The sequence below is a fragment of the Maniola jurtina genome, chromosome 19 (assembly GCF_905333055.1).
Source record: "Maniola jurtina chromosome 19, ilManJurt1.1, whole genome shotgun sequence".
In the NCBI taxonomy this organism is placed as follows: Eukaryota; Metazoa; Arthropoda; class Insecta; order Lepidoptera; family Nymphalidae; genus Maniola; species Maniola jurtina.
Window position 1 is genome coordinate 3766566 of NC_060047.1, and position 12650 is coordinate 3779215.

Consider the following 12650-nt stretch of genomic DNA (forward strand, 5'->3'; position numbering starts at 1 on the left):
GTAAGTTAGGTCCAGTATGGAGTACATCATTTAACGATAGGTTCCTATCTGCGGTTTTCGCGGAGGCATCCGTGACGATTCGAACGCGACTCGAACTTTTTTCGGGGCGAATAACAGCGTGGTGCGGAATATAATAGCCCTCATCGGCATTGTTATTGTCCGAGACCTCAGATAAATAACCTCGTTGAATGTATTCCATGATGATTTGATTATAATCATGACGTAACGAAGGGTCAGTCTTAAACTTACGCTCTAGAGCAAGCAAGCGGCGGTGAGCGACGCAACGCGAGTTGCCTAGTTCGGATGCGTTTTGAGAAAAGGGTAAACCGACCGAATATCGGCCACTCTCATCCCGAGAAACTGAAGCGCGGTATAAGTTCTCGCATTCAGTCTCGGCGGGGCTGAGGTGCGTTTTTTCATTAATTTGTTCTAGTTCCCAAAATTTTTGGAGATTTTGTTCTAAATCTTCCAATGCGAGCGCGGTGAATGAATACTCATTAGATTCGCGATCACGAGGCGTATAATCACCCATTAAAACGTATCCTAAAGTCGTTAATAAAGCTGCCGGTGCGGTACTGTTGGTTACAATTTTATCACCTAAGTAGATGTGCGGAAATAATTGAGCGCCTAAAATGACGTCAATGTCACCAGGTATATTCCATTTCAAGTCTGCGAGAGGTAAGTCTTTAATATGATTTGTATCACAATTTTCAATAAAGTGCGATGGCAAATTATCGGTAAGACAATCTAAAACTAAAGCCTTGATATAATATTTATTAGCAGGGTACACGCGCGATTCGATGTTCAAATAAACATAGCCATGTATTGGTTGCGATTTTAAACCTATACCTTTAATACATGAGTTAAAAACGGGAGTAATAGGTAAATTAAGCAATTTACAACATTTATAACTGATAATGTTGTTTTGTGAGCCCGTATCCAATAAACAGCGTATCATAAGTTTTTTGTTACTGTTATAATGCTTCGCGTATACTTGTGCAGTGGATAATAAAGCGCTTGAAGCATGCGTAGGTAAAGACGTAGTGAGCGACTGTACACTAGTCAGCGGCGCGGGCGCTGGCGCGGACGCGGGCGTTGCGTCCACGGCTACAGCGGGCGAAACGCTCGTGAACGTGCGGTCGGACGATGATTTTTTATTTATTATGTCATTATTAATTCTACACAAGCTGGAATGGTGTTTCTTCTTAGCTGGAAGACACCTGACACAAGATGATCGAGATTTACACTTACTTAGAGTATGCAATAGCGACAAGCAATTTACGCACGCGTTCTTAGATTTAATAAAGTCGAATCTTGCTTGCGGCGATTCCATCTCCATAAACTTATTGCACTGATATAGATGTTTGTGGGTCTTACTACTACACAATACACATTCGCTGCGCGCAGAAGCGGTAGGCTCGTTTGTATCACATGCAATGAATGACTTGTAGGTACCTCGAGATTTGTCCGATCTATTATTAAAATTGGTAGGTTTATTTGAGCGTTCGAGTATTTTAACTTGAAGTTGAATAAACTCAATGAGTTGCGTGTACGACGGGATCTTAGAATCGTTTGATTGCAATGACATTTCAAAATTTTGTATTGTTTGCGTGTCTATTTTTTTTAAAGCGAAATATAAAAATATAAAATCCGTAAGGTCTGGAATCTCTAACTGCTTTAAAGCAGCGATAGATGCGGAGAATTTCTCAATGAATGTATTCAAACTATTAGCGGTATTTGAACAGTTTTTTAATTCAAAAATGTTATTTAGGTAGTGCGTGCCTAATGCTCTTTTATCTTGGAATTTTTTGACTAAACTATCCCATATAATATGATAAGTTTCTCCTGTAGGTACAATACCTGCCGTGAAATATAACGCACCGTGTGACAATTTACTAATTAAATATTGAACTCGCTGCGAATCCGTTAAATTACTATTATTATGAATATTAGCCTTAAACGACTCATAAAATAAGGGCCAGTTTTCATTTTTTCCGTCAAAACTGGGAATATTTATAGGCGGTAACTTTATTTGTGGCTGTAATTGGCTATCATTGTTGCTTGTAGATGTGGAATTATTGCAATTTGACAAGATTTTATTACGAATTCTCTTAACAGGTGCATATAAATCTTCAAAAGCATCAAGAGGCTGATAATTAGGCTGCATTGGTGGGTCTAATTGTAGCGAAATAGTATTTATTTCATCTAATATTGACTCGAACTTTGTTCGTAGGTCATCAACCGTTTCTGACTCACTCATAAACCTTTCATTTTTTCGCGTTTCAAAAGTTGTAATACTTTTAGACATATCGTACAATCTATTCATTCTTTGAAAGATGTTTTCTTTTTTGGAAGTAAGAATATTTAATTTAGACGTTAATTTCTCCATTTTAACGGCACAAAATAACAAAAATAGTTAACAATTAAACTGTTAGCGAGTATCTTAAACCAAGATGGCGGCGTACAAAGAACAGAAAATAACGCGTGTCGAGTAACTTACGATGGCAATTTTACGAGTAATTTACGTAAATTGAGTAAATATTAAGATATATTATCGAAATATTTATTAAATGCGTTAATTTTAAATATATTATGAACTTGTGAATAACTTACACAACGCGTTGTCGATTATCTTACGACTACAATTTTACGAGTAAATTACGTAAAATCGCGATAAATATGCGTACTAGAACAATATCCTAGGTTCGAATGGACCATAAAATGGAAGCTCAGCGTGAAGCCAAGGATCCGGGAGCGTTTGCGGTAGCGATATGTGCAACCTAAAACCTAGATCAACATCAAAATATGGCCTAAAAACAGATCCAGCAAGAAAGGTCACTAACCTTTGGTCTCTGCAACTCTTCCTGGCTCCGGAATCTGCTCCAGGGATGCTGTGGCGGTTTCGGGTTGTATGCGGCCAGAAAATCGGCGTGCGCGCGCGTATGGGAATTTTTTTCTTACAGGAGCTCGTCGCAATGACTTCTCGCGTTCAAATATGGCGTCGCGTCGATGGTTATGCGCGGCAGTGCGCAGGCGCGGATTTTAGCCTAAGCTTAACCCCTAGCGTCATCTATGAATCCAGGAAGGAATTAGCTCAGACGAAGGAAGGCGACCGTTCCTGTAGATATAGTTTTTAAACCATATTTTGCGTTTACTACTAGGTTTCCGTTGCACAACCAATAATATCTATTGCTGTATGTTTATATTATAATAGGTACCTAAATCAATCAGCCTGTTTGCGTCCACTGCTGGACATAAGCCTTCCCAAGATCGCGCCACCGCACACGATCATCCGCCTTCCTCATCCACCCACTTCCCGCTATCTTCTTCAGGGCAGGGTTGAAGGTCATCCCACTTTGCGCTTGCTGCTACGTGGTCTCCATTAAGGTGCCCACGCACTCGAACTGCAACGCGTACCGCGTAGCTCGTCACTGCCGCGCGTCGCGGCTGGAGAGAATATCGTGCAGCGCGCTGCCGCGAGCGCAGTTTAGTTCGAGTGCGTGGGCACCTTTACCCCCTACAAACAAACTAGATTGCCTCGATAGCTCAACGGTTGAGGAGCGGACTAAATTCTGAGTGGTCGGCGGTTCAAACCTTACCCGTTGCACTATTGTCGTACCCGCTCCTGGCACAAGCTTTACGTTTAATTGGAGAAGAAAGGCGAGGTCGTGATAAGCATGGCTAATAATCTTTAAAAAAAAAATTACAAACTTTAGCTCTTTATAATATTTAGTATAATATAGATTTCAATATCCAATCCACGATCCTTGTTCCTAGTTCGTTACGAAGTTAAATATCAAAAACTGTTGTACTTATCTAGGAAATTAATTTGTTAAATAATTAACTATGTCGTTAACCATAGTGCACCGTTAGTTTATGCCCATAATGATCTATTTACTCATAATTAAGATAAAAACTTGAATAGGTTAAAATTGCTAAGTTATTTAACTAGTTGTTTGTACATATGAAAAAAGGATTCTTTGCAAGGCATTGCCGTATGTTAATTAAGTTAGCGGATCTACATTGCGGTTTTAATTTTTGACTTTATAGTACTGTTACTCATAAACAAGCGCTATTTGCCCCACTTTTACAACGATTTCCTTGTGTAAGATTTCGGTGATATAGAAATACATAAGATAAAGGTAAAAAAAATATCTTTGTAAGTGAAAACTTTTTAATGTAAGTATAAATCGCCAAATTAACTCAGTAAATATATATCGATAAAGGAAAAGCTGACTGACTGACTGACTGATCCATCAACAGCTCAAACTACCGGACGGATCGGGCTGAAATTTGGCATGCAGATTGCTATTATGATGAATTTATCCTCTAAGAAAGGAATTTTAAATTTCTGGTGTCGAGCATAGTTTGGTTTATAATAGAACCTTCAACCTTCTCATTCTGAGAAGAGACCCGTGGTCAGTTAGTAGGCCGGAGATGGGTTGATCATGATGATGTGAAAAACATTAAAATATATAAATGTAAAATATATATACGATGAAGACGATGGCTAATGGACAAAAACGGCGGATATTGTTTTATTTGGAGAGGCCGCGTTCCTGTACTTGATTACGCCGGTAGTGGCATAGTTTACATTTACTTTAACTACAAGAGAAATCCTAACAAATTGTAACGCTGGCCATACGCGATCAAGTTTACTGTCAAGTATGCAGAGGGCTTGACGCTAATCTTGACGATAGCCATACCGTATACCGTCAAGTTTACTGGACGCCCGCCGCGCCGCTTCACATCCGCTGTACACTGTACACCGAACTATTCCAAACCAGTGGTAGATGCATTTGACGATTTAAAAGTTCTTATAAAAGCTTAATTGAATTTAAAAATATATATATTTTAACCGTTAAACTTAGTCATGTTTGGTCAGCGTAATCCTAAGGGTAGGATGCACATTTCCCAAAAAATAGTGAAGTGAGCTCTGCTTATCAAAATTTATTTATTTCATGGACAGCAATTAAACCCGGGATTTTACCGCCTGGACGTTGTGTAAATAAGTAGCTCCAAGTAATTAGAATAGGTACAGTGCGTACTCATGTGTTTGGTAAAACCCGTTAGTTATGCGGTGTAGGGGAAAACGTCCCTATTAGGGATTGCAATCCAGCGGCATTTTCAATCCAGCTGGATTTTTGCTGGATCGAAGCAAATCCAACTGGATCCAGCGCGGATCCAGCATTTATCGATTTCTCAAAGAAATGCAACATTTTTTTACGTTGTAACTGTTGAAACTTTAATAACTAACTACCTATATTTGTTTGTAGCTATAATATGAGGTCTTTACCTATGAAAAAAGCATTTATATGAAAAAAAAACAAAAACTTTTTAAAGGAAATTAGGTACCTGTTGTATTTAATCAATCGAAGTATATACCATTAATTATTTATATACACACTTTCGCCATTTTATAGGTAATTCATTGATTCCATTGCTGAAAAAATTGTGGGAGCGAGAATCAATAAAATCTTTCAAGGCAATAAAATCTTTGGACTGAATTGAAATTATATTTTTTTCTTGCAAGACAGTCTAAATTCCGAAAAAAGTATTTGTTGGAGCAATGTTCGGGGAGTATGGTGTGTGTTTCCAGTCATAGCTCCTTAGCAATCATCTGTCGTGAAGTATGAGGTTTAGCGTTATCCTGAAACAGCAGTGTGCTAGAGCAATTGACCAATCTCTCTCACTCAGTAAACGGCTAGCTTTTCCAGCGTGGTTTGCAATTGTTGACAGTAAAGACCTGTCGTTATCATCTGGCCAGATCTAAGAAAGCTGTAGTGTTTGATACCAGCAGCAAGATCCTCTTCCACGATCATCTTTAATTCTTCACTGTCAACTAGGGTCTCCGACCATCCACAGGGTTTGTTCTGTAGGTCAAAAGAATTTCCAGAACGAAAACGTTGGACTTAAAAACGTACCGTGCTTTTTTTTACAGTAGCTATTCATAAGGGATTTTATAAGGGATTATACACATCATTAATCTGAAATAGCTATTCATTTAGGTACTATTTTACTAACTTTGTAGGGCTCACAGTTTCTCAGTCTCACTTATTTTCGAAATAAAATTGCGTAGCCTATCCCACTTCCCACTTATAAAATCTTAACAGAAGTTGAAGTTATTATCATATAATTTCAGACTTGAAAAGCCAATCAAATATGTTACAGTTTTATTTACTTTTCTGAAAGACATTCTGTGGTTTATGCGCGAAAAAAAAGTAATTTACTTGTTTTAAGTTGATTGCGGATCCGCACCGCTGGATCCAGCGTCAGATGCTGGATCCAGCAAGCACCAAAAACGTGCTGGATCCAGCTGGATTGCTGGATTGCGGATCCAGCATTGCAATCCCTAGTCCCTATCTAGGCTTGTAGCGTAGGTATTTTTTCCCAAGAAGAACGCGTCTTAACGAATAATTGGAAAGGCTTTAGTTGCCATACAGGTTTTGGTAAGAGGTACCGGAAGTTCGAAGAGACGGAATAAGTCTTAAGTCTCTACTTGAAAGTGTCCAGTTTAAGAAATTAGTCAGAGTATCGACTAATTTGTGAGTAACTCACGTCAAACTCATTATTTTAACTAATGTCGTAAACTGAACACTTTCAAGTACACATTTTTATATAAACCTGTGGAGATTATACTGCTATTGGCGCTATTAGAATGCGATAACCCTACTTTGTCGTATTAGTTTACAAATTGCGAAAAACCAAATTAAAGAATTTCGTGGCTAGACCCGTTTAGTGCACCTTATGGCCGGTTTACACTTTGTTAAGTTAACACTGCAGGTGATTAGTGCAGGTGTTTAGTAATCAAGGTGTGAACGGAAGCGTGAAGTGATTAGTGTTAAGTGTTAAGTGCGATTAGTGCTTATTGATTAGTGCGAGTGAATAGAATCAAGGTCTATTTTTGCTGTTAAGTGACCTCCCCCCTTGTACTGTTCCACTCCCTCTCTCGCAGTTCGCCTGTACTAATCAGTGTGTAAACACGGTGTTAAGTGCGCAGTGTCAAGTTCAAAGCGAAAATGAAGTGGACGGAACAACATACTTTAAAATTCGTACAAGAATACATAAAGTATGAATGTCTATACAATGTAAAGTGCGCTATTGATTTCAAAATTGAGTTCATTTTCTATATCAGATACCACAACAGATACAATCTCCTTAATTATTTGTCTCAATATTAAGCGCTGTTCATCTTCCATTTCTAGAGACACTATGCACAACGGACAGTACCACTACTTTGAGCTTCTTCCTAAACACTGTGTAAACGGAGATAGAAAAGACTACTTAACACTTGAGACTTATCGCGTAAAGTTAACGCTTAACACTTATCACTTCACACTTCGCAAAGTGTAAACCGGCCTTTAAGAAAAGAGATCTGGCACTGCAAGATGGTGTATAGTCTTTATAGCCGAGTAAGTTTCTCAGCTTATTCCTTTTATGCACCCTAAAATAGGCACCCTAGGGTGTTTGAAGACGTGTGTTCGTCTATCCACCCCGGGGTGGCGAATTTGTATATTCTTGTTTAATCTGGGGTGGACAAATGGAGACACGTTTCCGAGTATACACCGCAGGGTGCAGGTTTTAGGGTGGATAAACGGAATAAGCCGTTTTTTCGATAACATAGGCTCTAAACGTTGCCTTACTTCTAAGCGAATGGCTCTAGTAACTAGTTACTACTCCACAATTTAGATAGAAAGTGAGGCTAGACGAATTGCCCCAAGATCGTGACCGTGCGAACGGGGAAAGTACAAGAACAAGGGATTGTGGGTTACGCAACCATTTGCATTGTATTTTTGAAGTTACGTTTGTTATCGTAGTCTTATTTAACATATTAACTTACACTAAATTCTTCAAAGTTATGTCATGTTTAAGACAGTTCCCATAAAAATTATGTTAGAGATAATTATTATTAACATAAGTTCTTACTGCCTAGTTGATTTAAGTAGGTACCTCCTGCTAGTAAAAGATAGGCTCGACGACAATAATTGCTGCATGCTTTATTAAAAATCGGTCAAGTGAGACTCGAACTTGCACATAAAGGGTTCCGTACCATTGTATAAGAAATAACACTTTTTTGCATGGCGGTCATTTTAAATTTTTTAGTATTTGTTTTTACACATTCTGTGAAAATTTTAACTATCCACCTATAACGGTTTACGAGTTACAGCCCGCTGACAGACAGACGGACGGACGCACGGACAGCGGAGTCTTGGTAATAGGGTTCCATTAGCACCCTTCAGGTACTAATGGTAACCGTAACCTTCGGGTTCCTAACCTTCGAATGGAACCTTCGGGTTCGTAAAAAATTATGATGAGGTCTGGTTAGAGTTAGAGAAGGTTAGAGCACACTTGCCTAGAAGATGCCTATCCGCTCTTGCCTTGAAGATATTAAGATTTATCCTCAAATTACTCCTTGACCCCACAGTATAATTATAAACATACTAGCTTATGCCCACGACTTCGTCCGCGTCACGTGTGGACTACACCAATTTAAATATTTATTTCATATTTTACGTAGAAAACGTTATAATAGCTGCATGCCAAATTACAGGCCGATACGTCCAATAATTAAAACTGCGTTGATAGACCAGTCAGTCAGTGAGTCAGCCAGTCAGTCAGCCACCTTTTTCTTTTAAATATATTTTATTTCAACCTTATCTTACTGTTCCATTACTATTTACTACTAATATTGCCTTTGTTAGGACGAACAATGTGCGATACGATAAGTGGGCATTTTCGACGTCATGATGACGATGAGTCAAAGGAATTCCGTCGTGTAGGTGTGATTTCGCGCAAGCTTCCGCTGTTCCCACAACCGTACCTGGGCGATTCCGACAGACCGGACGCAATGAAGCCTTATCTTCATTTCTATATGTGCCGTTCTCACTTGTTCGTGCGTGCATACTAAAAATATCGATATCGAATAATCGACTTGGTACCGCATTTTATTATTAGGCACAGTACATTAATTATTGTGGGTAATTATAGTCCGCGACAGGTTGAGATGGCAATCGGGGTATGAGGGGGGCGGCACGCACACTAGCACGTCACCCGCGCTCGCCCGCAGCGGTAGCGCGGGGGCTGTGCGGGTGTGCGGGCCGTTCCCTCCCCGATTGCCATTTCAACTTGTCACGTACTATTAAGGTATGTGACAAAAATATGTTACTTATTTGACTACTCCGAAGTATTTTGGATTTTCCGAGGAATAATTTTAAAATTTAAAAAAACTTCATTTGATAGTTTAATAATGAATTAACTAAATGATATCCGCGACTTCGTCTACGTGGATTCACGTTTTTTTTAAATCTTTAATTTTCCGGGCCAAAGTAGCCTGTGTCCATTACCGGGGTGTAAGCTAACTTTGCCTTTCATCAAAATCTGTTGAACGGATGGGCTAAACTGATAATTAATTAGACACACTTTCGCATTTATAATTTTAAGTATGAATATGAATGTGAATAGTATGGATTTACTTGCCAAACACTGAAATAGGTTGTCAAGAAATGTTGTATGTAATGTACTTACTACTAATTTTATCGATAAATAATATTATGTTACAGCCTTTGCCCTGTTTGGTAACAATAGGTGATAAGTTGATAACAGCATAACAGCTATGTTGTTTTTGTTAGGAAATTCTTTGTTTTTATTTGCCATTACTTAAGTAACGTAGTTATTTTTTCAGTATTTGCTAATCATCCTATTAAATCTGTGATTATAACTACTAGTTATCTTTAGTCTTACTAGCATCGCTGTATCGTGTAATTTGATGACGTAGTAAGTAGGTAGGTAGGTTAGCTACTGATTCACAGTTCGTAGCATTTCTTGGAAGTTCAAAACACTTGACGCAATTTTTTTTAATGTCTGTGATCTGATAACATACTCGTGGTCTCGTAGTAAAGTTCGTACATAACTAGTTCTTTCATTCATTGATATTTAGATGAATCGCCAAGAACTAACTTAACGTGATTAAATAAGAGTATTAAGAACAGTTCTATTTAGTCAACAGTTCCAGTGAAGTAGATTAGTTTTCAATGAACCGATTATTATTTGTAGTATAATATATTATGGTCGCTCTACATACTTTATGGCTCATTTATTTGATTGATGATAAATAATAAATACTTCGAGCAATGTTGAGTAGGGAGCCTTGAAAGACAAGTAATAAATTTGAAAAGAAAAGACTGCTCTGCCATATAATTTTTTTTCAAAAAACTTGTAGCCCGTGTCTTAACTGACGGTTAGACGTTAACCCGGGATGTCTTTATCTGTGGATATCTATAGTACGCGACAAGTCGAGATGGCAATCGGGGTGGGGACGTCCCGCACACCCGCACTAACCCGGCTCGGGATAGCGCGGCTGACTGTGCACGGGGCGTCCCCCGCATCATACCCCGATTGCCATTTCGGCCTGTCGCGTACTATAGATTGTAGATCACCTAACAGTTCCGTGTTATAGACATACTTAAATAATCTTAAACAGAAGTGGCAGCAGACAAAGCCGAGACTAGAGGCAAGTACGATGCAATTATAACCAGACACGTAAATGCAGTCAATTGCTATGATCACGGTATGCTGTGATCAGAGGTTGCGTAATTCCTATTAACATTTAAACTACATCACAACTATTAAGTAAGTATATTTAGTTACTTGTTGACCCGCCCCGGCTTCGCCCTTATGGGCTTACCTATTCCATTGATAAATATGAATGTATATTACAAGATATAATAATATACTTATACGTATAAACCTCGTGTAATGTACTGAATTGCACTGAGCTTAGATACCAATTTGTTTTACTTCAATCGTACCTGTTACTAATAGACGCACATCACGCACATACAGACATACAGATAAAAAGTTAAAATAATACTGTTTTGGGATATCAATAATAATGTTTCCTCCAATAAAAAATTTCAAACTACATTTTAATGTACATAGAAATCGCCCAGTTGCACTTTTATTATTGATTACGCATGTGGAAATGCGCATATTATGAACTTGAAATATAAAATCTACTGTCGTCCAAATTTATCGTAGGGAAAAATCGAATACTTACGCCATGTTGAAATTGTTGTTGTATAATGTTTTTTCATGAGCTAAAAATCAATGTTGGCACGTGGCGATGCAGTTACTTAGATTCAAGTTCTATCTACTAACTAACTTCTCCATCATCTAAGAGTAGGTACATACGAACCTTCATTACATGGTACATTATGATTTACAGACAGATATAATCAGAAATATTGCTCCTCCATAATATTATTACGGCCATCTCGGTATAGTCGGTAATTAAAGGCAATTTCGTTGATTCATGCCAGAGAAATGGGGAAGGGCGGCCGGTTTTTGAACTTCCATTACTTCCAATTTCCAGCGATCGGGTATTACAATTTTATTATTAACCAATGATAAAGCGGAGATCATTTTTAGTCAATCAAGCATAACAGAAAAGCTTCAACGACCACGGACTGCGGTTTGTTACCACATTTTGTTGTTACGAATGAGAATCTAGACTTGACTTCCTGAAGCAGATAGCTGATTATACGGGATTCTTACCAGCTCAAATTGTTGCGGTGGTCATCTATACTAATAAATAAAATTGGAGTGTCTGTCTGTAATTTCGAAATAACTACCTCATATTAAGCTCATATGGTTATTTGAACGATACCATAACTGAATCACACGTTTTTAAAATTTTTGTCTGTCTGTCTGTCTGTCTGTCTGTTTGAAAAGGCTAATCTTTGGAACGGCTGAACCGATTTTGACGGGACTTTCACAGGCAAGTAGAGGATTGACCAGGGCGTAAAATAGGCTACTTTTTTAACCGACTTTCAAAAAGGGAGTTGTGTTTTTCTACCTATGTACACCGAAATCTCCGAGATTTCTGAACCGATTTGCGTCATTTCTTTTTTAATCGATAGAGGAACTTTGCGACATTGTTTCATAAAAAATTTGGAGTCCAACTCCTCAATCCTGATGCTGCAGGGGATCTGACCAATCCACGCGGGCGAAGCTGCGGGCATCAGCTAGTTAACAATATAAGTCGGAACTTGTCAATCCCGAAAAACGCACATTTATTTTTAATCTATTGAAGGTTTGCTACGAAATATTACTTTTATATCTCTCAGTGAAGCAGCAATGTAGAAGTCCAGTAGTTTGAGCTGTGCATTGATAGATCAGTCAGTCTGTAAGCTTTTCAAACTTTTATATATTTAGATGATGATGCATAAGTCATTTAAGTCATATTATAAAGTGAAGTAAGACATCTTACATCACTTTTCTTTACCACTACGTGGTGTAGTTACTTAGCAACAAGAATATTGCAAAGAATACCTTCGTTCCTTTGTTTGGTTCTTTCAAGGTAACCGGTCGCAAACACAACTAAGTTATTAATGCCAATCTCTACTTAAGTGATGAGTACATAAGTGGATATGACATGTATTTAGTGCTTGGGTGACCCAGTTCTGCATTGTAAACTGAGTGCAGTATGGACAGACCGATAGCTTATCGCGTTTACGATCGATAAACCACTTAAAGTACGAAGGATTACGAGAACAAATTGCATTTTGCAACCTGGATAATAGGGGCTTAGTTTTCACCTCGTTTTTTTATGGACGGCATTGACTTAACATGTCCTGGGGAAAAACCAGCGA

General features: G+C 38.4%; 1 protein-coding gene and 1 long non-coding RNA gene across 2 annotated transcripts in view; one reads left to right on the top strand and one right to left on the bottom strand.

The window, feature by feature from the left end:
- The window catches only part of LOC123875037 (protein pellino), an 89842-nt gene that overhangs the window by 21003 nt on the left and 56189 nt on the right, over positions 1–12650 (top strand). The window lies entirely within an intron of this gene.
- Positions 4253–12650, bottom strand: part of LOC123875091 — a 62986-nt gene continuing 54588 nt past the window's right edge. Inside the window, exon 3 of the long non-coding RNA XR_006798068.1 lies at positions 4253–4308. This is a non-coding gene — a long non-coding RNA (uncharacterized LOC123875091). The remainder of the gene's footprint in view (positions 4309–12650) is intronic.